Source organism: Pipistrellus kuhlii, unplaced genomic scaffold (genome assembly GCF_014108245.1).
Source record: "Pipistrellus kuhlii isolate mPipKuh1 unplaced genomic scaffold, mPipKuh1.p scaffold_m20_p_6, whole genome shotgun sequence".
In the NCBI taxonomy this organism is placed as follows: domain Eukaryota; kingdom Metazoa; phylum Chordata; class Mammalia; order Chiroptera; family Vespertilionidae; genus Pipistrellus; species Pipistrellus kuhlii.
This window is the reverse complement of record NW_023425562.1, coordinates 9,149,056-9,172,069: the sequence shown is the minus strand read 5'-3', so window position 1 is coordinate 9,172,069 and position 23,014 is coordinate 9,149,056. Positions and strand designations below refer to the sequence as shown.

At 38.0% G+C, this 23,014-nt stretch overlaps 1 pseudogene; it reads right to left on the bottom strand.

Moving 5' to 3' along the window:
* Window positions 1-710: 710 nt before the first annotated feature.
* Window positions 711-23,014, bottom strand: part of LOC123651532 — a 109,620-nt pseudogene continuing 87,316 nt past the window's right edge.

Here is a 23,014-nt window from a genome sequence, read left to right as displayed (position 1 = left end):
CTGCACTGCTCACTCCCAACTGGTCCCTTCTGCCAGCCTGTTCGCCCCAACTGTCCCATACCCACCAGCCTGATCACCCCTAACCACCTCTGCCTCGGCCCAGCACCATGGTTTTGTTTGGAAGGACATCTGGAAGGTCTCGTGGTCTAATTAGCATATTACCATTTTTATTGATATAGATATAATATGACATACTTCCATAACTATAACATATCTATCAGTATTACTCTATGAGATTACATTCTTCATGCGATAGGAAGGTATCTAATACATTACATTGTATATGTTGTAAGTAGTAGGAAATACTGTATTCATAGCAATAATATGCATCCTGTCACTTCCCTTCCTGATTTGGGAATGGTTCCCCAGTTCTTTGAATGTTTCCTGACCCCTTGTGTATTTTTTTTGTCATTCAGTGTAACTTTATTTACTATTTATTACACATGATTTGAAGTCTTTAATTTCTAACCACCAAAGATTCAAATGACAATTTTTCCCATGAAGATTAACATTAACATCATTGAATTCATGCAGTCATGTGTTTTTATTGTAAACATTTGAATAATTCACATTGTCATAGATCCTGAAGTCATAAGCATGGATCATGCACAGGCTGGCAGCAAGCCAGGAAGCCACTATGCAAGCAAACAGATACTCTGCATAAGGAGAAAAGTCATAGCAAAACATCTAATTCCAACATGAGTCATCTCAGAATGCTATCTATATTGACTTCTTAATTCATATAGTATCGGGAACTCAACTGCTTGGTTGGTGATGGAGTTGACCTCGTTTCAGGAGGATTGTTCCTGAAATAATTAAGGAAAGGTGGGGCTCAATCTTTCTTCTTGGTTGCTTGCTCCTCCCCAGAACCTTCATCTTTCTTCTCATCATCAGCTTCTTGGGCATCTTCTTCTTCACCTTCACCTTCACCTCCTTCTTCTTCCTCCTTTGCATCCTCAGATTCGTCCTTTGCACAATCTTCCTCTTCCTCTCCTTCCTCTTTCTCAGCCACTTCCTTCTCCTTCTCCTCCTCTTCAGCTTCTCCTTCAGAGGGGAGTTCATCCTTAGCTTCCTCAGCTTTTACAGCCTCAATGGTCTGCACCTCAACCTGCTCCTCCTAGATGTGGCTTGTGTATTAAGAAAGGAAGGAACGAGCAGACATCAAGTAGGAGCTGGTCTGTAAACCACCATGGGCACATCAACCAAAGACCTGGGAACTCTGGGAGTAGCCACTGGCTATGCTTCCAATGCTGGTGAAACAGCTGGGTCTCCTCACCTTCCAAGAGTTTCCTATAAGCTGCAATGTCAATGTCCAAAGCCATATTCAAATTTAGGAGGTCCTGGTATTCTTTTAAATATCCTGCTATTTCACTCTTTGTAGTTTTCTAATTTGTTGACTGTGTCCTGCATAGCACTTATGTCAGAGCTCTGCTTATCTTTCAGCTCTCACAGCTGCTTTCCCAACGCTTCGTTCATGCCCCAGCATGCTTTCATCTCCAGGGTTTTGGCCTTGAGCAGGCGATGACTCTCGGACATCTCATCCTTGGCAGCACGCACCCTGTAGGTTTTCTTGGCAGTGCTCTCGGTCAGCATGGTGAAGTAGCTCTTGTACCATTCTTTGGCATTCTGCATGTTCTTGGCAGCCAGGTTTTTGGGCAGGGATGTCATTGAGCCCGGCTGAGAAGTCGCACTTAGAGAACATGTCCATCTCCAAGGAGATTTGATCATACTGGATCTGTGCCTGCAGTCAGGCAATCTCCTCTTCATGCACCTTCTTCAGTCCATCAGGCTGTAGATGCACTTTTCGAGGTCAGTGCAGGCCACCTTGTCTGCACCTTTACATGCCTCCATCAGCCAGTCCTCTGTGTCCTCATGGTTCAGCACCTCTTCCTGGTAGCATGCCTTCAGGTTGCTCCCAGTCCCTTCTAAGCTCCAGTGCCTGCTAACTTCCCACTGCCCTCTCTGGGCCAGGGATGGGGTGTGGTGGAGCAGGACACAAGCATTCCATTTTCATTAAAATGTTCAACCTGGGCCTGCTCCACCAGTGTCTGCAGGCAGCCTGGGGGCAGACAGTGATCCCAGAGAAACTGGCCAACCCTGCCTGCCCAGGTCCCTAATCACAACCTGGACAGCATCTGGCACTGTCCAACCTGCCTGCATATGCAAATTTACATGCCATCTTTGTTGGCTTAATTTGCATATCACTCCTGATTGGTTGTAGGCATAGCAAAGGTATGGTCAATTAGCATTTTTCTCTTTTATTAGTACAGATTAAAGTGTGAAAGACAGTATGACACTGGCATAACTATACAATTGATGTTTAACTAAATTTTCAAAGCAGTTTACAAAGAAAAGGAAAATCAAAGGGTCTTGCAACAAGTGATTACATATGAAAGAAAAACAAACAAACAAACAAACCTTAATCTCTACCTTGAAACATAAAAAAAGACCTACACATAGGAGTTAAAATGTTTATAAAGCATTCAAAAGAAAATACAGAAGAGAATTTTTATGTGCTGGGGGTAGGGGAAGATTTTCTATATAGGATCCAGAAAGCAATAAGCACCAGTGGAAAAAAAATTAAGAAGTTTATCTTAATTAAAGCTATTTCTCAAAAGGCTTCTATCATGTTAAGAAGACGAATATGCAAACCACATCCTGGGAAAAAATATTTATCTGACAAAGAACTTTCATACAGTACATATAAATAACATACCAAACTCAACTTTAAAATGACAAACTATCAAATCTTTAAAAAGGGCAAAGGACTTGGACCAGATACTATGAAGAAAATGTATCCTAATGTCTGATAAATACATGAAAAATGCTCATTATGGAAATATAAATTAAAACCACAATGAGATTCTACAAAATACCTACTAGAATGGCTAATATTATACAATTGATTATGATAAAAGTTGACACAGACATGGAATAACTTAAATGGTCATATATTAAGTTGGTCAACAAGTTTATAAAAAAGTATGAAAGGCATTTATGAAGTTAAACATCTACCTATTTATAATCTAGTTTTTCTGCTCTTAGATATTTTGCCAAGATTAATAAAAACAAATGATCCCCAAAAGACTAGATTTTTCATAGGAAATTAGTTCATATTTTCCAAACATTCTAAATAATATAAATAAATATCGAGAGAAGAATTTATAAAGAAAAAATTGTGCTATATTTATACAACAAATACTCAGCAATTAAAAGAATGAACTGATAGAGGCAAAGTTATGGATGAATCTCAGATTAGTGGTGGCCTTTATATGATATAAGGGATTAATTTTTTTTAAAAACAAGATGGAGCTTTTTGTGTTGATAATGTTACTAATCTAGATTATTGTGATATTTATACAGATGTATCTATTAATCAAAAATTGTACACTTAAAAATTTTGCATTTCATGTACATCCATTTTTCCTAGAAAATAAAAGTGGAAAAGTAATAAAGTGGGGGATGTGAAAAGTTAAGAACAATACATTGATAGTCATTGAAACTAAGGGTTCGATAGAAGGGGCTCATTATATTATTTTGTTTATATATATTTGAAATCTACAGTAATCAGACATTTATTTTTTTAATGCTTTCAGAAAATTTTATATGAGCAAGTGAAATGAATATGATATTTGGAAGACTAAAAAGAAGTAGATTATGCAGGTGGTTGAGCTAAAATCAATTTTGTACATGTTAAATTTTTGCTATTTACTCAATATCCATTTTCAGATGTGTAGTTCACAGATGAAGTCTGGATTGGAGACATATAGCTGAAAGTCAATAGTGTAGAGATTGTACTTAAAGACGTGAGACTGGTTTAAATTACCTGGGTGATAAGTAGAGTTAGAAAATAATGGAGGTGTGAATTGAGAAAAACACATACAGTTGAAACACAGTAGTCACCTAGTAGGAAGCAAAGCATATGAGTAGCAGGACCTGTAAGACATTAAAAAATTGCATAAGTTCCAGAAAAATTATACCTGCAGTAGTCTAGGTTATCTAAAAGAAGCAGAAATTGTAAAATGTATGTTTACTGAGGAATTCCTTTACATTAGAAAAAGTTTTCCTGTGAGTTTCTTATACTATTTTTAATTCAATAAAGACTGATGAAGCAGTGTAATATGTTTACATAGGACAAAAATAAATGTTCCATACACAAAATTTATGTTCTAATAAGAGAAATTAGGTTAACATAAGTGGAAGGATATTTCTACCTAGAAAATTAAATATGGGTGCAAGCCACAAAAGAAATGCCAGAAGGTACTAGATAAGTACCAAATAAATGGTTCAAAAAGTCAGGGATGCAGAATTTCAGAGAAATTAGATGCAGTGTATGTGGGAGTAGCCAGCAAAGTCTTGGTAGAACACGTTTATATTGTACTGGCCTACGGATAAAGTGATAGGTTTAGAGATAAGAAAACACTAAGAAAGAACCTTCAATGTAGGGAAATAGTGAGTATTTAAAGGTCTTGGTGTGTACAAAAGAAGCTTTGGAGATGAGTATGTCAGTAATAAAAGATGTGAATACAACAGAGAAAGAAGAGAAGACTGGGTAAGTATGGCTCAGATTGTTGAGTGTTTTGAATGAGCTGCTCTGTAATTTGACTTTTCACCAAGAAGTTTTCTCAGGGTCCAAAGACCTTGAAAGCATTAGTCAAGGTTGGTTCTCAAGGGAAGGTTAGGCAGACAGGATTCCAGAACCACTGCCTATTTGTGTAAAGAGGCGCTGCTCATTGGCTGAAATCCCTGCATAATATTTTTTATATCAATGCAGAAGAGATTCTGTTTTAGAACTTCATAAGCAGGTAGAAGAAGGCCACATTTCCATTACTCTGTTTTTTCATAAAAGAAGGGAAATAACCATCAGAAACCTTTTACCCCTTTCTCTTTCCTCCCTTCAGTGCAAGAAATTGAAGTACCCTCAAGTAGAATCAGAATTGCTCCATGGGAGTTTTTATGTTATTTCTGTGCTGAGTCTTAAAAAAAAAAAAAAAAAAAAAAAAAAAAAAAGGAGCTGGAAATCAATGCCATAAAAATTGCTGTATTTTATATCATAGACGCAAGAAATAACAATCCTGTGTTCCACAGGCTATTATGCCATGGAGAAGAAACCTCCTCTCTACCCCACTTCCTCATCTTCCTTCTTCCAGCAGTACCAGTGTGAATATTCCTCCTCAGGCCACCTTCCAAACTTACATGTTATTATGGAAATCAGCTTGGCCATACACAATCTTGTAAATGCCTTGTGATTTCTCTCCACTTAGATGCTTATTACCTTGATGGAAAGAATCCTCCCTATCCTATGCTCTGCTCAGGCCTGGATACAAAACATCTTGCAAGAAAGATCTTTGTCAAGTTGACAGAATTAGACTTGCATCAAGAAAGTTCCACACAGGAGGAGGTCCTAACAAATAAAGAAGCTGAGCAGCAGCTGTTGGAAGTTATAACGTTAGCATCGATCTGATGGTTGTTTGGAAGCTTCTTTCATTTTCTTGCTAATGGTATTAGGGGCTCTGTAGCGGATAACAGCCTCTGACAAGGAGACCTTAATCGGGGCTGTCTGCAGAAGCCCTGACATTCAAGGGGCACAGACATTGATCAGCACAGAGAAGGAGGGGATCAGAGGTTGAGAGTCATCAAGCCCAAAAAAACTGCAAAAACAAAAAGTTGCTGCTCCTGTACCTTGGAAAAGACCCACATTCAATCCAACCCATGAATAGATATATCTGTAGGGTGTCCCTGAGAAAAATGCACATCATTGTTTTGTTACCATCTTAGAAAATCTCTTTAAATTTGTCTGGAGACCTAGGGCTATTGGGATATCAGATCAGATTCACCAGAAGAAAGGCAGAATGGGGATCCTGAGGCTACATCAAATCCTTCCATTCCAGCCCACATGGCTTAGTGGTTGAGCATCAACCTATGAACCAAAAGGCCATGGTTCTATTCCTGGTCAGGGTACATGCCCAGGTCGCTGGCTTTATCCCAAGTAGGGGGCATGCAGAAGGCAGCCAACCAATGATTCTCTCTCATCATTGATGTTTCTACCTCTCTCTCACTCTCCCTTCTTCTCGGAAATCAACAAAAAATATATTTAAAATCCTTCCATTCCAACCTAAAGCCTATTGCTATAACATCAGGTGGGAGCTAAATAATTGCAGTTTAGCTCTTTTATGAAGAATTATCTTTAGCCATGATTCCCATTTTGCTTGTTTTTTGTTTGTTTGATTGGTTGGTTAGTTTCTTTTCATTTGATTTTATTTATTTTAAATTTCATTTTATTGTTTATTACATATAGTGATACATATATCTCTTTCTTTTTTGTTTGCACAGGTCACAGATTCTGAATTTAATAGTCTGGTTTTCATACCTATTTTTCTGAATAACACTAACTTATAGAGCAAAAGCAAAGTCAAAACACACATAATCTGACTTGAGACTCTAGCTATTGGCACATTTAGTTTTTGTTAACATTCTCAATCCCTAATAGATTCAAAATGTCTCCCTTTTGAGTCACTAGTACCCACCCTAGACTACAAAAATTAAGAAATTGCTCCAGGAGATTACCATCTACATTATAAAAGGCCAGGGGCCATCACAATCCAAATGACCAGATAGATAACCAGTCACCAGAAAGTTCATGAAACACCTCTAGGTCCTTCCCCCATGACCCACATGCTCCTATCACAGCAAGGCTGGAGGCTAGTCGGTGAGTGGGACAGCAAGGTGGGGTGGGCGGGGCAAGGTGAGCATGGTGAGGTCATTGACAGTTGGGTGCAAGATCAGGCCAGCAGGGGAGGGCAGTTGGGGCTACCAAGCCTACAGGGCAGGGCAGTTGGGTATGACCATGCCAGCAGGGGAGGGCCATTGGGAGCAAACTGGCAGGCAAGGGAGGGTAGTTAAGAGTCAAGATCAAGCCTGCAAGGGAGGGCAGTTGGGGGCAATCAGGACAGCAGGGGAGAGAAGTTAGGGGTGATCAGGCCACCTGGGGAGAACAGGGTCAATAAAGCAGGCAGGCAGAAGCAGTTAGGGGTGATCAGGCAGGCAGGCAAGTGAGCAGTTAGGAGTCAGCAGTTCCAGATTGCAAGAGGGATGTTTCAGTTAGACATCCCCTAAGGTGTCCCCTATTGGAGAGGGTGCAGGCTGGGCTGAGGGAACCCCCCATGCAAGAATTTTATGCACCTGGCTTCTAGTTAATATATACCTGAAAAAGTGAGAGAGTAGGATAAGTAAAAATCCAACATTATTGAGTAGCTATTGTAATAAAAATCAGATGCTGCAAATATTTGATTTATTTAATTTGGTTCAAGGACAGTTCTATGTCAAATCTAACTTTTCCCACCAAACAGTATTTTAATGAATAAAGGTTAGTAAAATAGACTCAAAAGCAGAATAAGCCAAAACCGGTTTGGCTCAGCGATAGAGCATTTGTCTGCGGACTAAAAGGTCCCAGGTTCGATTCTGGTCAAGGGCATGTACATTGGTTGTGGGCACATCCCCAGTAGGGGGTGTGCAAGAGGCAGCTGGTTGATGTTTCTCTTTCATCGGCATTTCTAGCTCTCTATCCCTCTCCCTTCCTCTCTGTAAGAAAAATCAATAAAATATATTTTTTAAAAAGTCTAATAATATTCTTATATGAATCCCACCACTTCCTTCTCCCCCACTCACTCTCTCTCTCTCTCTCTCTCTCTCTCTCTCTCTCTCTCTCTCTCTCACACACACACACACACACACACACACACTCACACACATATACACACATGTAAACAATTTACATTAGTTTGGATTAAGTTTACTAAATGGTCTACTAAAGAGAGAAAAATGAAGTAGTTTAGTTATACATTCAAAATAATTTCATAATTTACACTTGTGAAGAAGGTTTTTACACATGTGAATATATCTACCCATACATATTGTAAGGTCCTAGCTGAGAGGTTTGCGACGCAGAAGCAAGACACGGAATCCAGGCCATTAAAAGGGAGGAGGTTCTTGTATCGGCTCTGGGCTTCCTCCCTGCCTTGACCTAACACATATGATTTCACAAGAAATAAAAAACACTATTCTTACAAAACTTTTAAATCATAGTTAGTATACAGTTACAAAATAAAAAAGTAAAAACCTGACTTTTATTTATAACTACTGTAGGACCACTCCATGCATGAGAAAAGACAAGACCGTGGTGTACATCCATAGGCTTGCTTGCAGAGCTTAGACAGGCCTATGTAAGAGGTTGTTCAACATGAATGACTGGATAGAACAAAAGAACAGGCTAAGTTGTAAATTTAAGGAGTCTGAGAATTCCAAGTTTGAAACTGACCTTTCATATTTTTATTTAGCTCTTTTTGTTAAATTGATAGAATTTATCTTATTTAACATTTTCTTAGCTTGATTTATAACCTTTAAATATTTTGACAAATGATGTATTTATCTCCATTTGTGCTTTTATGTCAAACTCTGTTCTGGGAGGAACATTGGGAAGGGGGATGACTTCCAAGCAGGACATGCTGTCTCACTGAGCTGAGACAGGGACTGAGGTTCAGGGAGTCAGAAGCTACCAGAAGTTGCAAGACCAAATTCCAAAACACAGAAAACTGTGGAGAAAAGCAACTTTAAAAGAGAATATTTGAAACAGGTAACATGGATACTATTTTAAAATAGTAACTAACTTGTGTTCAACATTTACTAAATGATAGGAGAGAATTCTACATGCTTTAAAAAGTAAACAAGTCAAATCAATTCCTTCAACAAATAACTATTGAGCATCTACTATATGTCAGATATTTCAAATGTAGACTTGGCCCTTGAACAATATAAGGTTTGAAATCTGTGGGTCCAGTTGTGCTAAAAGCCAGTTCCAGCATGACATAATTGCAAGATTTTCATCAAAAGGTTGATGGAACTTGGGAACTCAACAGGGCTGAGTCACAAATGTTGTCACCTGTTGGGAATGGCTAAAGTCATTTCCCCAAACCTGAAAGGGATGATTGTTTGCTGCCAGACAGCTCAGGGCATCTTAATCTACATGTTATTGCCTCCTACTGGCCAAACACCTGAACAGCCACAGGCTATTCCCCATTCTGACAATGCACTCTTTTGAGGAAACCTTACTCTTTGAAGTGTATATCTTCACCTTGCCTTAGGACAATTTGTGTTAACAAAAAGCAAGGGGTCCTGAGACAAGAAGAACTTAGCTCCTTTTGCTAGGCTCCTCTGACCCCCAATGCCTTTCAAAATTATATTTCATCTCTGGTCTCTTACTTCAGTTACACACAGCCTTTCTCCTGATTGCTGAACCCTTCTTAATGCCAGAAGAAGAACCCCAGCATTACTGGTGTCCCAAACTGGGGCTTCCTGAACCTTGCAGCACCAACACAGTTGTACCAGATTTTGTTGTTGTTGTTGTTAGCCCTCACCAAAGGTTATTTTTCCATTAGTTTTAAGAGGAGATAGTGGAAGGGAGAGTGAGAGATAGAAATAAGAGAGACATCAATGTGAGAGACACACATAGATTGGATGCCTCCTGTATGTGCCCCCAGGACTGGGGGTCAAACTTGTCTTTGACCAGAATCAAACCCAGGACCCTCAGTCCATGAGAAGATTCTCTGTCCACTGATCCAAACCAACTAGCACTGTACTGGATCTTTTTCAAACAAATACAGTAACCCTTTCTATCCAAGGGTTTCGCATCCATAGATTCAAACAACCACAGACAGAAACAATATTTTTGTATTCCCAAATGCAGTTTCCCAACCAAGACCCAAAATTCAGTTTTGGTAAAATTATTTTCATTATACATCATTTTGCCACAGTTCCAAGAACCTACCAATGACATTAAGTGAGAAGTTACTGTAGTTACATTTTAAAAGCCCATAAACTGTAGGTTACAGACCTTAGGTGACAATTGTGGTAGATTGAAAATTCTGGCTACTGTGTTTTGTCACTTTCCATTGGAGGTAGAGTTCATTTACCCAGTCCTTGCCCTGGCCTTGCTCTGGAACTTTCTTTGTCCGAACAAGTGGGGTGGAATGTGATTATGTGAGTTTTGGAATCTAGGTTGTAAGCAGTTACAGCTTCCACTCTTGGAGTGATACTGCCTCCCTGTGAAAAGGCCAAGCCTGAATCACTGAATAATAAGAGACTTAATGGAAATAAAAGCCTGTTGACAAAGCCCCAGAAATGTGAGAGGAGTCATCTTGTACTTGCCTACTATCCTATATCTCACCTGATTGCAACCATATAGGTGAGTTCATATTTTCTAAGCCACAAACTTTTGAATGACTTATTATACAGAATTAGATCATTGAAGCAAAAATTATGCAGCAGAGTGGGCCATGCACTCATCTGATGCAGAACTTGGTCCACATGTCCCTCTATGTTCCAGCCCTCCAGGCCCTACTTCCCTCAATAGGTATGAGTTCCACTGAACTAACGGAGCCAAAGCTGTTTTGAGTAAAAACTAAATTGTAAAATGCAAAATGGTTAGAGTGTAATCTTCTGTAATTCATCTCCCTCTGTCATTGTTATAATCTCAGACTTGTTTTAACTCTCTGAGAATGAACACAGAACAAGTCTTTCAGTTAAGTCTGCACCCTGAGGCTCATTTTCACATGACCTACAGACAAACCTTTCTTGTACCTACTCATTTATTTGGGCACTCATTAGACACATAAATATTTAGAAATTAGAGTTGACAAAAATGAGATAAAAGCTTACATAGGTTTGTACTTCCCCAGAGGTAATTTATGAGATCCACATCTCATGCCTGAAATCAAGATCCAGGTATGTGTTCCTATGCCAGAGGATTGTTTTTTTGTTTGTTTTATTAAATCCCTTCATGCTATGACTCTTACCACAGTTCTGCCTTTACTTTATGTTCCCTACAGCTCCTACTCCCCTGACACATGCTGCTTCTTCCCTCAATTTCCTCTCCTGGACCTCATTTTCTGCTGTTTTAACTTCCACATTTAGTTCTATACATGCTTCATCAATAAATCTCTCCCACTCATTTATCTCCCTGCATATCTCCGATTCTGCTTCTATCACTTTCAATTTAGAGAAAACTCCCCTTTTAAGAGTGTATTTAAGTGTCTGGTGGAAATGGAATTCGACCTTTCTGATTCTCTTCAATGGCATAATTCATGTGCACTACTTGCTGGTCACAATCCTTTCTAGTTTCCAAATTACTCTTTTCTAATCCCTTGCTCCTTACCCCAGCAGCAAGAATGGGTTAGATGCAACAAAGGAGCTGGGCATAGTTCCTTCTGTTCAGCCTGGAGCTGTGTCTACCGCACCTACAAGAAGTTTTTAAATAAAATGCAAAACATTGATACTTTGAGACTCTGTTAAGCCATCAGTTATATTTAAAACTTATTTTTAGATTTACTTCATCTACCAATCAGTAATCAAACAAGCATCAAATATTGTTTGAGTAAGTTAGTGTACAATAACTTACTGCATCCTGGGGAAGATGCAAGTATCATCCATGCCCTTCAGGTACTAGCAAGCACAACCCGGGGGAATGATACAGTGGACAGGAGGCTGCTTGTATATGTTAATTTTCAAATAATCTAACTGCCAAACCTAATGAAAAAGAAGTTAAAATATGGAATGATTAAATGAATCACTGAGACAATTTAAAATAAGATATCTAACCTAGGTTTGCCCCTAACACATCTTTTTGGGGATTACAAGAAAGTATATTTTTGTGGGCAGATAAATTAAGAAAAAGCACCTTTCTCCATCTTTGAATAGAGTTGTTTACCAACATCCAGCCTGGTGAATGGAGGATCAGCAGAACTTCAGTGCCCACCTTGCTGCCAGCCTTGGTCTCTTCCTCTGGGACATACAGCTTACATGATACCCTCTGTGGTGCTTCTGTCCTTGGCCCAGGAGGCACCCAACAGTAGAGTTTCATAGTCTCTGAACTCCTTGAAATGATGTGCCAATTGCAGTGCTTATAGAAATCTACTCTTATTCTCAAGAGACCATAGTTTCCTTTAAATCCCAAAGAAGTTAATGGGTTTATACTGATAATGACTCCCCTTCACTCTGGTCAAATGTACCTGAATGCAAAGTTTAACTCATTAGATTCCACTGTTTTTGTACTTCCTCAGAATAGTTTCTGAATAAAGAACAAAAATATGTAGTAGAATAGATATAAAGAGAAGTTTTTGCTCCTTCTTCACAATTCTATATACATAATCTCTTCTCCCTTTGTCTGAAGTCTAAAGCTTCTATTTTAAAATTTCCTAAAGGTTTTTATTCTCTGCCCAAGGCTGCAACTAACCTTCCCCACCTACCTTTCTGCAGTACAACTGACAGGACCTCCAATTCATAGATTTTATGGCAAAACCATATCATACATCTCTCATTTAGATCCTTAAACTTCGTACTCTAGTCAGCTTAATTTCCATGAAGCATGTTTTAATCACTCCTTTGATAAAATCTTGATTACCTTCCCCCTTTTATCACATTCATTGAGCAATCCCTCAATCTGGCTAAATCTATCCCTCTGCCCAGTTAGTGCCTGTATCTAAGCAACTGAAATTGTTCTAGAAACCATTGCTGGAGGGAGTATAAATTTCTACCACCAATTTGGGAAACAACTTGGCATTATCTTTAAACTTGTGTCTACTCTATGAGCAAACAATTTCATTCTTAGGCGAGTAACTCAGAGAAATTGCACACATATACCAAGAGTTATGCATGAGAACAGCCATACAACATTTTTGTAATAGCAGAACAAAAGCTATACAATAAGTGGAAATAAATGAATTACATCTCCAAGCAACATTATGGATGTAGCTAATAAATATAATATGGAACAAATGAAGTCACAGAAGAACACATTCAATATGTTTTAAAGCTCAAAGCCAGGCAAACTAAGCAATATTTGGTTAAGGCTACATGTGTATGCATTGCCAATATATATACACACAATATATAAGCATAGGAGAGAGGCAAAATGCAGAGAAGTGATTTTAGCTTCAAGAAAGAGAAGGGGGAAGAGTGAAAGTATCATATAATCCCTGGAAATATTCATATTAATTTTTTCTATTGAATTTATTTGGGTGATATTGATTAGAAATAGTTTCAGGTGGACAATTCTTAATACATCATTTATATATTGTATTGTAAGTTCATTACCCCAACTCAACATTTATGCCTCTTACCCTATACTACTGCCCTCACCCTCCTTTCTCAATTGGTAATCACTATACTATTACCTATTGTCTATGTCCATAAGCTATGTTTTGTTTTTGTTTTTAGTTTTTGCTTAACCCCTTCACCATTTTCATTGAGCTTTACATCCTTCTCCCATGATCGCTGTCATTCTGTTATCTATATCTGATTCTATTTCTATTTTATTAATTTACTAGAGGCCCAGTGCATGAAATTTGCACACTGGGGGGTTGTCTTTCAGCCCAGACTGCACCCTTTCCAATCTAGGACATTTGAGGTCAGTCAGACATCCCTCTCACAATCCAGGAGTACTGGTTCCCAACTGTTTGCCTGCCTTCCTGATTGCCCTTAACTGCTTCTGCTTGCCAGCTTGATCATCCCTTACCCACTTCCCTGCCAGCCTGATTGCCTCTAACTGCCCTCCCCTGCATGCCTGGCCTGGTCACTCCTAATTACCCTCCCCTGCAGGCTGGTCACCCCCAACTGCTCTCCCCTGCAGGCCTGGTCACCCCAACTTCTCTCCTCTGCAGACATGGTCACTTCTTTTTTTTTCTCTCTCTCTTTTTTTAAAAATATATATTTTATTGATTTTTTACAAAAAGGAAGAGAGAGGAATAGAGAGTTAGAAACATCAATGAGAGAGAATCGATCAGCTTCCCCTTGCACATCCCTCACTGGGGGCAGGGAACATGCTAACACATAAAACTAGACCCTGATAAGGGAAAAATACCTTTAGAACAGAATATAAGCACTGCAAAAATCCACTAAAACAATGGACTGTTTCAAATGTTGTTGTGAGATAGTGTTCAAAGATGATAGAACTTTCACGTTAACCACCAATCATTTCTCACCCCAGAATATTTGCCATCTCCACACCATGATAATGTCTCTATTACTTAAAAGAGATTCAATTCCAGGGAAAGCCATGTTTCAATTAAATTATACCTATGAAGAATATGCTGGGACTTACTAGCTCAAGAAAAAGGAAAGGCTATCATAATTTCTATAATAGAAGAGAATGTAAATTAAAACATCCAGAGAAACAGAATTCAGTAGAGGAGCTATACATGGGAAACGCGATTTGAATAGGATCTTCACTAAGATAAAAAAAATAATAATAATAATAGCCAAGAGTTTCCATTTCTTTTCATAATTACAGTTGTTAAAGCTGAAGCAAAACTATATGGCAAATATGTGAATATAATTAACTTTGCAGTATGAATGGAGGCAAGAGAAACTTCAGTGGGCCACTATAAGGAGCTGAATTGTGATTTTTTAAGGCAGGTTATCTTGATGAGTAAAGTTTAGTAAAAATACATGCTCCCAGTTTACAGGCAACTAGAACTTAGCAATAATGCATGATTGTTGACTTCTTCATTTCCAGTTATAACAAAAATATTAGGATGTGTTCAGATAATAGTATGTTTGAAAAAATAATCATTATAAACTTTGCTCAGACTTTATTTTATTTGGTTGTAAAAAAATAACAGGCTAAGAAAAATATTTTAAAAAATGAACACACATTCTTCCTTCTCTCCTAAGCATTTCTAGAACTCATATATATATATATATATATATATATATATATATATATATATATATATATATATATATATAAAGAGATGCCCCAAAATGAAAATACAGGTTCCCACTAGCCCCTCAGAAACTATTAATGACTACAAGATCTAGGAACAAGATTAGGAATTACCCAATTATGTGCTATGCTTTTCTTGGTGAGAGATTCCATATGTGTTTTATTTAAATGGTAGAAAGGAGGAGGTGCTATGTGGTGAGGGAGAAGATGAAGAAAACTGCTAACCCAAACCAAATGTAATGGACTTAGCCCATTGGCTATTAGGGCCTCCTGGGGCAAGTGGCACAGGTCAAGCCTTTTGTTCTAAAATGTCTGGCAGTAGTTTATGGAGTCTATGGAGGCTTTCCAGTGCTGTCCTTGATCTGTTTCCTATCAATTAAAACATATTGCACATTTAAGTGCCTTGCCTGTAATGAGTGCCCGATTCTTGTTCATTGAATGACTGAATGGACGTATGTATGAGTGAATACTAAAAAGAAAAAAAATTGGGGCACAATCAACCAGGTAATAAGGTCACATGGAAACTTTGCCTTTGGTTCATGGTCTATTTTGTGTGGATGAATATTAACCACCAATCATTTCTCACCCCAGAATAATGAGATTTGGAGTGCTCTGAAAGAAGGAATGTGAATTCATCTGTTCTTATGCCCCTTTCCTAAAATAACTTTTCAGTAAATGCAGATGATTGATAAGTGGTAAAAAGAAGTCATTAAATTCAGTGACAATGATCTACTTGTATTTCCCATTTCTTGTGGAATTCTCTGTGGAAAGCTCTCTGAAAGGTACCAGTAGGCTGAAGGCAGAATTTCAACAACATAATGCAAAGGGAATAAGCTAAATTGTCAGCCCTATGAGGGAAGGATGCTAGGTGTTTTGTGTAGGGGCAGAATTGTATGTTTGTAGAATTCTCCCCCCCCCAAAAAAAAAAATGTAAGGTAGGAATAAAGGAAGAGCACCAAAATGTAAGAAAGGAATAAAGGAAGAGCACTTAGCCTAAAAACAAAGGGAATGTGATGCCAAATCCCAAAGCCATGTCCCCATCTCTTTCTTTTCCTCCATCCTTTCTTTTTGGGAATTTGTGATGACTTCTAGAGTTTGGTGTTTATTGGCAGGACTAAGTGTAGTATTCTCAACTCAAACTGAACTCTTTTTTTAGACTGAGATCTCACTGTGTACTAGTGACCTCAAGACTGAAAACCTACTACACTACAAAAATGCATTAATTGAGAATGTGATGTACTTTACCTGCTTTGGTTGAAATAAAATCTGCTCTAGTCTAATTCCTATACAACCAAATACAGACTTAGATAGTATTCTCTTTTTTTTTTTTAACTGTTACTGTTTGAACATTCATTTTCAGAGCCTTTGAAAGACAAACAGTCCAAATGGCCCCATTGGCAAAGCTAATCTCTCTAACCAGTCTACAAGCTTCAGCATGGAAAATGGATGTAATTTGAAAAAGTAACTTAAAACATTATTCTCTACACCTTTCACCACCACCCTGTCATAAATTAATGAAGTAGGTTGCCCGTTGGTTTCTGTTTCATCTTCATTTTATATTCTGAGGGTAACTGAACTCCAAGCAGATGGGTTATTCCTTTAAAACTTAGGTTCCTTCTGGCTCTAGATTTTATAATTTTGCATCTCTTCTAAATCAATAAAGCTTCATGTTAAAACATTGATATGAATCTTATGGCAACTTAGAATGGTAAGAGCAGAAATAAAAATCTGGAATTAAAAGGTGACTCATTTTGTTCAACAGCAATTGCTGAAATTGGATTTCAGATCTTAACTCCTAGCTTAGGTCATCATGACCCACTGGCACTTACTTCATGACTAAATCTTAGAAAGGTAACATTTAACTCTCCAATCCCAAATCACACTGAAATCATCAGACTGAGAGGGAAATACAGTTCCATGAAATCACTCAAAGCAGAAGGTCCTGCTGAGAGCCTCAGAGTAATAAAAGAGAAAATTTTAGAAATTTTCACAAGAATTCCAAAAGCACATCTCTGGGTTCATTAATTCTAGAAGCAAATTACAAACTGCATGAAGTAGAGAACAATAATAATTTAAAAAATATTTTGTATACTCTGTTTAAGAAATCAGAAAAATAAAACATTTTAGCAATATAATCATCAAACCCTTTACACTATTTTTAAAATTCTGGTAAATTAAGGATTTATTTTTAACATTATTCTATACATTTTTGGGAAATGTAATTTATGTATCATAGATATTTTCATAATGGAGACAGATCAAAAGAATTTAATATGCTATATTAAATTATTACATTATATGTGCTTATATAATATATACATTAAAACTTGCCATTTTCTTCCATAAATTTCAGGGCTCAGTTACACTTGCATGCTTTCCATACATCCATTTTTGGTTTCATCATGAGTCGTCTCTTATATAGAGTGTAGTTTAAAAGTTGGGTGCTATTGAACTTTGAAAAACTTTAAAAAATCACTTGTTTCGGAAATTAGCTTGCCACCTTGCCAAGTCATTAATGGTGGTCATTCTAAACAAAGAATGTTATTAGAAATTAAAGTGTGATGACATTGCTAGTCCAGAAGACAACACAAGATTCCAACCTTGATGGGCCTGGAATTTTGGGTGCTTAATTGATTCAGGAGAAGAAACAGGATCTACCCTTAGGGTGGCCAGGTGTAATAATGCAGAGTAGATTTGAGGAAGGTGAAGTTGGAGGAAGAACAAGGGTCATGAGTTGGTTCTTCAGAGAAAGAAAAATTTAAAGGCAACTATGGTACATTCCAGATAATGAAAATATTGGGCTGGGGCGGGGGGGGGGGGGAATCCCTAAAATTCACTGCTTGAAGTGCAATTCCACAACAATTTATAACTTAGCTTTGTCTCTTCCATTGTACAATCTAAATAGATGTTACCCACAAATGTTCCTCATTCCCCTCATGTCCAAGGACACATTTTAAATAATTAATTGGCCATGATTGACATAATCAGTCTTTAGATGCATAAGATTAGTTTGAGGCCAAGGTTAGGGGACAGCCTCTTCCCAGGGTTAGGTTCATCTCCCCCAATTCTCCCCCCTGGGGAATAATGTAAAATTATCTAGTCATGGTGCTTCCCAAACAATTATTTTGTTTTTCTGAGTTAACTGGCCATGAGCTGGCTGCAGATTTTAACCTAAGGACTTGAAAGTCTCTTGTGGTACACTCTGAACTCCCGTTCTTGAATAGAAGAGGCCAACTACAATTGGTACTTTGGTTGATTCTAGTCATGGCCATGACCTGCTACCATTTTGGGAAGAGCAGCTTTAGAAAAAGAGCTTGTTGAGAACAGTGTGTAAGAAAAAGTGTGTTTAATTGCAGAATTGCCTTTTTGGCCTGTAGAAGACAGAAATATTGAATCAGTGTAGCCCATTTCCTACACCCCACATTCTCTCAGTTCAGATATCAAATTCTGTGGAAAGCCTTACCTTTCATCCAAATCCAATTTATATGATCCCCAATTTATATGATATTACAATAAGTTTATGTCTTCTTATAATTGTCTATGTGCTTCTTACTAGCTCTATTTTCCACTAAGTTGTGAGCTACTTTTGGATAGACATTGAATATTTTACATTGTTAAGTCCATAGCTCCTAGGGCCTGCATTCCATATTTGTTGAGTGGGTAGGTACTCAAATCAAACACTTCCATGCCTGCCTACTTTGTGTATGCATCCAGCCATCTTGTCCTGACCCTGATTCTATCAGTTTACCAAGATTAAAGATGACCAGACACATTACCATCTACTTATAACTATGTAACTGACCACAATCTGCTCTCAACCTACCCTTCTTCAAGTAGCAACTCAACCACCTCATCTGTTGATCCAAGCTGACTACTGTAAGCCAAAATGATGTCTCCTTCTCTGATGCCCAATACTCAGTGCTCAGAATATATGCAACTAACTCTTAATCACACCTTCTCCTGTGTAATGTCTGTGGTGGGTCTGGCCTCTGTGAGCACCTCACATGCAAAGTGAAGTCTTATTCTCTTTATTCCTTCTGTGCATTGTAAGCACTGAGCTAGGCACAGAGAGCAGACCCAAACTGTACTAACTGGCATGAAATGAGCCTAATCTATGTGAAAACACAAGTCTTGAGGTCAATTGTTTGTTCTCTAGGATTTGCACTGGAAGAGCTGATTTCCAGTGATGAATAAAGCTGCTACACCCATGGATACAGGAGGAGATAAAAAATAACTGGCAGAGGCAGAACTCTCCTTTTGTTATTTTGTTATAAATAAACTCCCACAGAGGAAACTTGTTAACCTCAGTCCTTGCCTTCACATCTACTTATATGCAAGACCTCCCTCGACAAATCAATCTTTACACTGCAGTGGCACTCTCTTGACAAGATATGTTTGGCTTAGCCACTGTTGATATTTGTTCTTGAAATCTCAGTTGTATGGCATGGTACACTCTGAGAGCAGAAATGGAGACACTTAGTTTTATATGCACAGAGGACGGGCAAGATGCAAACAGACAGAGACGGTCCACAGCAGGGCAGCCGAAGTGGCGGGAGCTGAGCAGCACTTAATATGTTGTGATGGATTGAATCTTTGAAACGCCTGTTCAATAGCTAGTCAAAGTAAATTTAGAAGGACACAGGAAAGGGATTTATTTTTTCATCATTGTAAAAATGTTCATTATTTCTTAGGCTGCTGGTCACGGTCTACTGGTGTTCTTTTGAGGTCTCTATGCCCTTAGAATCACAGATAGCACCATTGACAGGATTAGGCGAGGTTTGTTCAATATATCCCTGTCTCCAGAGAACCATGGTTTTATTGATATATTGGGATTGGGCTCTTTTGCTGGATTTTATTATGAAAAGAATAAGCTAGAGAGCCTGATACTCTTTCAAGGTAAATTAGTTGATCTCTTCTCCTCCAGTGCATAACTTTATTGGAGCACTTCCCAAATTTGACTGAGATCATTTACATACATGTCTGTTTTGCTCATCAGACAGTGAGTGTTTGCAAGTGAGACTGTATCTTATTCATTTATTTTTCCCCCCAGAACAATGGCATCATGCCCAGCACATAGGAAACCATTGTGAAATGTTTGCTGAGCAAGACATCTTAATATCTATGAAAAATTGTCTGTGGAAGGGGTGAAACAAAATAAAAAAGGTAAACAAAAGCTATTTTGGTCCAACTTAAAAGAAAAGTAGGTACTATTAGATAATTAATTAAATTTTAATTTTTCTGTAAGTAGTCTCCAGAGAAACATGCTATTTTAGCATTGTACCCTAGACTAGGCTACTGGGTAAACACTTCCTGTGGGCCTAGTTTTATGCTAGATGACATTGGAGAACAATGAATAAAACATGGCTGGTACCATCTGGGAAGACAAGGCTCAAGAAAAGACCCACAGTATGCAGTGCAGTATATTGGAAAGCAAAGGCAATATTGAACAACACAAGGCAGGAAAGGAGAAAATTACATGAGTTAGTACAATTAAGGACAGCATTAGGAGGAGCTAAAAATCTATTGCAATGAAGTTCAAGTTGACAAATGACATGTGAGTAAGCATTAATTGAATCATGCTGCTATTTTAAGATTCAGGATAAAACTTAAGCATTATTTTTTGCACAAAAAAAGGTTCTTCAGAGCTGTTGAAGAATCTTCAGATCACCAGGTTCTTCTTAAGTTTATCAGCAAACAAATTTATCTTAGGAAAGACAGTGTGATGTTCTAAGAAAGAGTGTGCTATGCACCTGATGCTTTCCCTCAAATCTACTATTAGCTGTGTGACCTTGATAAAGTTAGTTAACCTCTCTGGGCCCACTTTCCTTCTTTAAAATGTTGACAACAGGAAAAACTTGCCCAGGCATCAACTGAGGGCATGGCAAGCTTTCAATTGTGAAATAAAAATCATCTGTATATAGACAAAAAGTCACCTCAACCTTCAGCCCTCATAGGGCCAAGACTCATTAAAAAAATGAGAGGACTGTGTAATCAGTGCTTTTATTCACTCTGACTGGCTTTCCAGTCATTTATGACGCTGTGTTCCCCCACCCATCAATTATTGTTTCCCGTGGAAGTCAGAAATCCTTATAACACGATTAAGCCTTTATGTGTACACATTTTAGCATGAAAAATAGGGTTCTCCGCAAATAGAAAATCATGCGTCACAGGGCACGGTGATTTGAGGGCAGTCAGGGAGAATATCAGAAGGACCTGGATTAATGAGTACATTTCCAATTCCTTCTTTTTAAAAAATATTTTTATTGATTTCAGAGAGAAAGGGAGAGGGAGAGAGCGATATCATTTATCACTGCTTCCTACACCCACCACCCCCAACTGGATATCAAGCTGCAACCTGGGAATGGGCCCTGACAGGAATTGAACTCTGACCTCCTAGTTCATGGGTCAACACAACCACTGAGCCATGCCTGCTGGGCACTTCTGTTTTTGTTGTTGTTGTTTTTGTCCGTCTTTCTATTAGGAGTATCATTAAGCCAGCATGGGCAGGAGCAAATTCAGATTCTGTAGCAGAAACCTGCAGTATAGGCAAGAAAAACCTCTAGAAATTGTCTCCTTCAAATTTCAAAATATTGGCTTTCTCAGCTGGATGATAGAATCCATGGCCTTTTCTAAAACCAACAGAGGATCATAAGGAGAAGCTTACCAGGCTAAAATGCAAATTCTACAAAATGAAAGAAAAAGATTGATATCATGAATGGACATAAAGAAATAAAAATAAAATTCAAAAACCTACTGGAGTATATAAAAAGAATTTATTTTAAATGACAAGAGATTCCATAACTGATCTGAAGGACAAACTTGAGAAAACTATCATAGAAAGCAAAGATCAAAGTCCCGAAAAAAGATCATAACTCACATAGAGAATCCAAAATGGGAGAAGACTTCAGATAAAAAGTGTTTCTTAAAAAAAGAGAAAAGCAGAGGAAAACATTAAAGATCTTTTGGAAGATAAGCTTTTCTGCAGCCCTCAAAGGTGTATACGGATTGAAAGATCTACAATTTTAGGGCAAAATCGATGAAAAGAAAATACCATGGAGATCCATGTCTGGCAATTTTCATTGTAATCACAAAACTAAGAAAAATATCAAACTGGAAGAATGAGCAGGCAATGTTCAAAGGCATATAAATTATATTGCCATCCAAACTCACATTTGTAAAGCAGAAAGATGAATATATGGTAATACAAATGTACAACATAGTTTAAAGAAAAAATATTTGAGAAAGAAGAACTTTATACTTGTCCAAGTCGTCTTCCATTTGTGAAGATCTCAGCTATCTTCTTAAGGAGAAAAACATCATTTGCAAATATAATGCAACCTACAATGATAATGAATAGTGGAAATAATGGTGTGATGGTTAATTGTATGTGTCAGGGTGACTGCGCTAAGGGATTCCTGGTAGCTGGTAGGATATAGTTTCTGGGTGTGTCTGTGAGGGTAATTCCAGAATAATTTAGCATTTGAATACTTAGAATATTACCCTTATTCAGGTGAGTAAGCAACATTCAATCCTTTGAAGGTTTGAAAAGAACAAAAAAGCAAAGAAAGGCCAAGACCGGTTTGACTCAATGGATAGAGCGTCCGCTTGGGGACTGAAGGAATCTGGGTTCAATTCCGGTCAAGGGCATGTACCTTAGTTGTGGGCATATCTACAGTAGGGGGTGGGGTGTGCAAGAGGCAGCTGATCGATGACTCTCTCTCATTGATGTTTCTAACTCTCTATCTCTCTCACTTCCTCTCTGTACAAAATCAATAAAATATATTTAAAAAAAAAAAAAAAAGCAAAGAAAGGATAGGTTTTTCTCTCCATTTGAGCTGAAATATTTATCTTTTTCTACCCTTGTATTTCAGTGCTGCTAGTACTCGGCCTTGAGTTTTGGCCAGAACTGTACCACAGGGTCTTGGAACCTCCAGCTTAAAGAGGGAAAATTATGGGACTTCTCAGCTTCCATAATCACATGAGCCAAACGCTCAATTAAATCTCATTCTGTATATGTATATCTACCTATATGTTCAGTTTTTTTAGAGATACCCATCTAAAACAAATGGTAAAGACATGAAATTAAGTCAAGGATTGTAAACAGTTGCAAAACAGAACCCAAATATCAATAACTTCTCTAGAAACAAGATAGACAGTTCAAAAAAGATAATTTACTAACAATAATTTGTTAATCTATTAGTCTGCTTAGGCTGCCATAACAAAATACCATAGACTGGG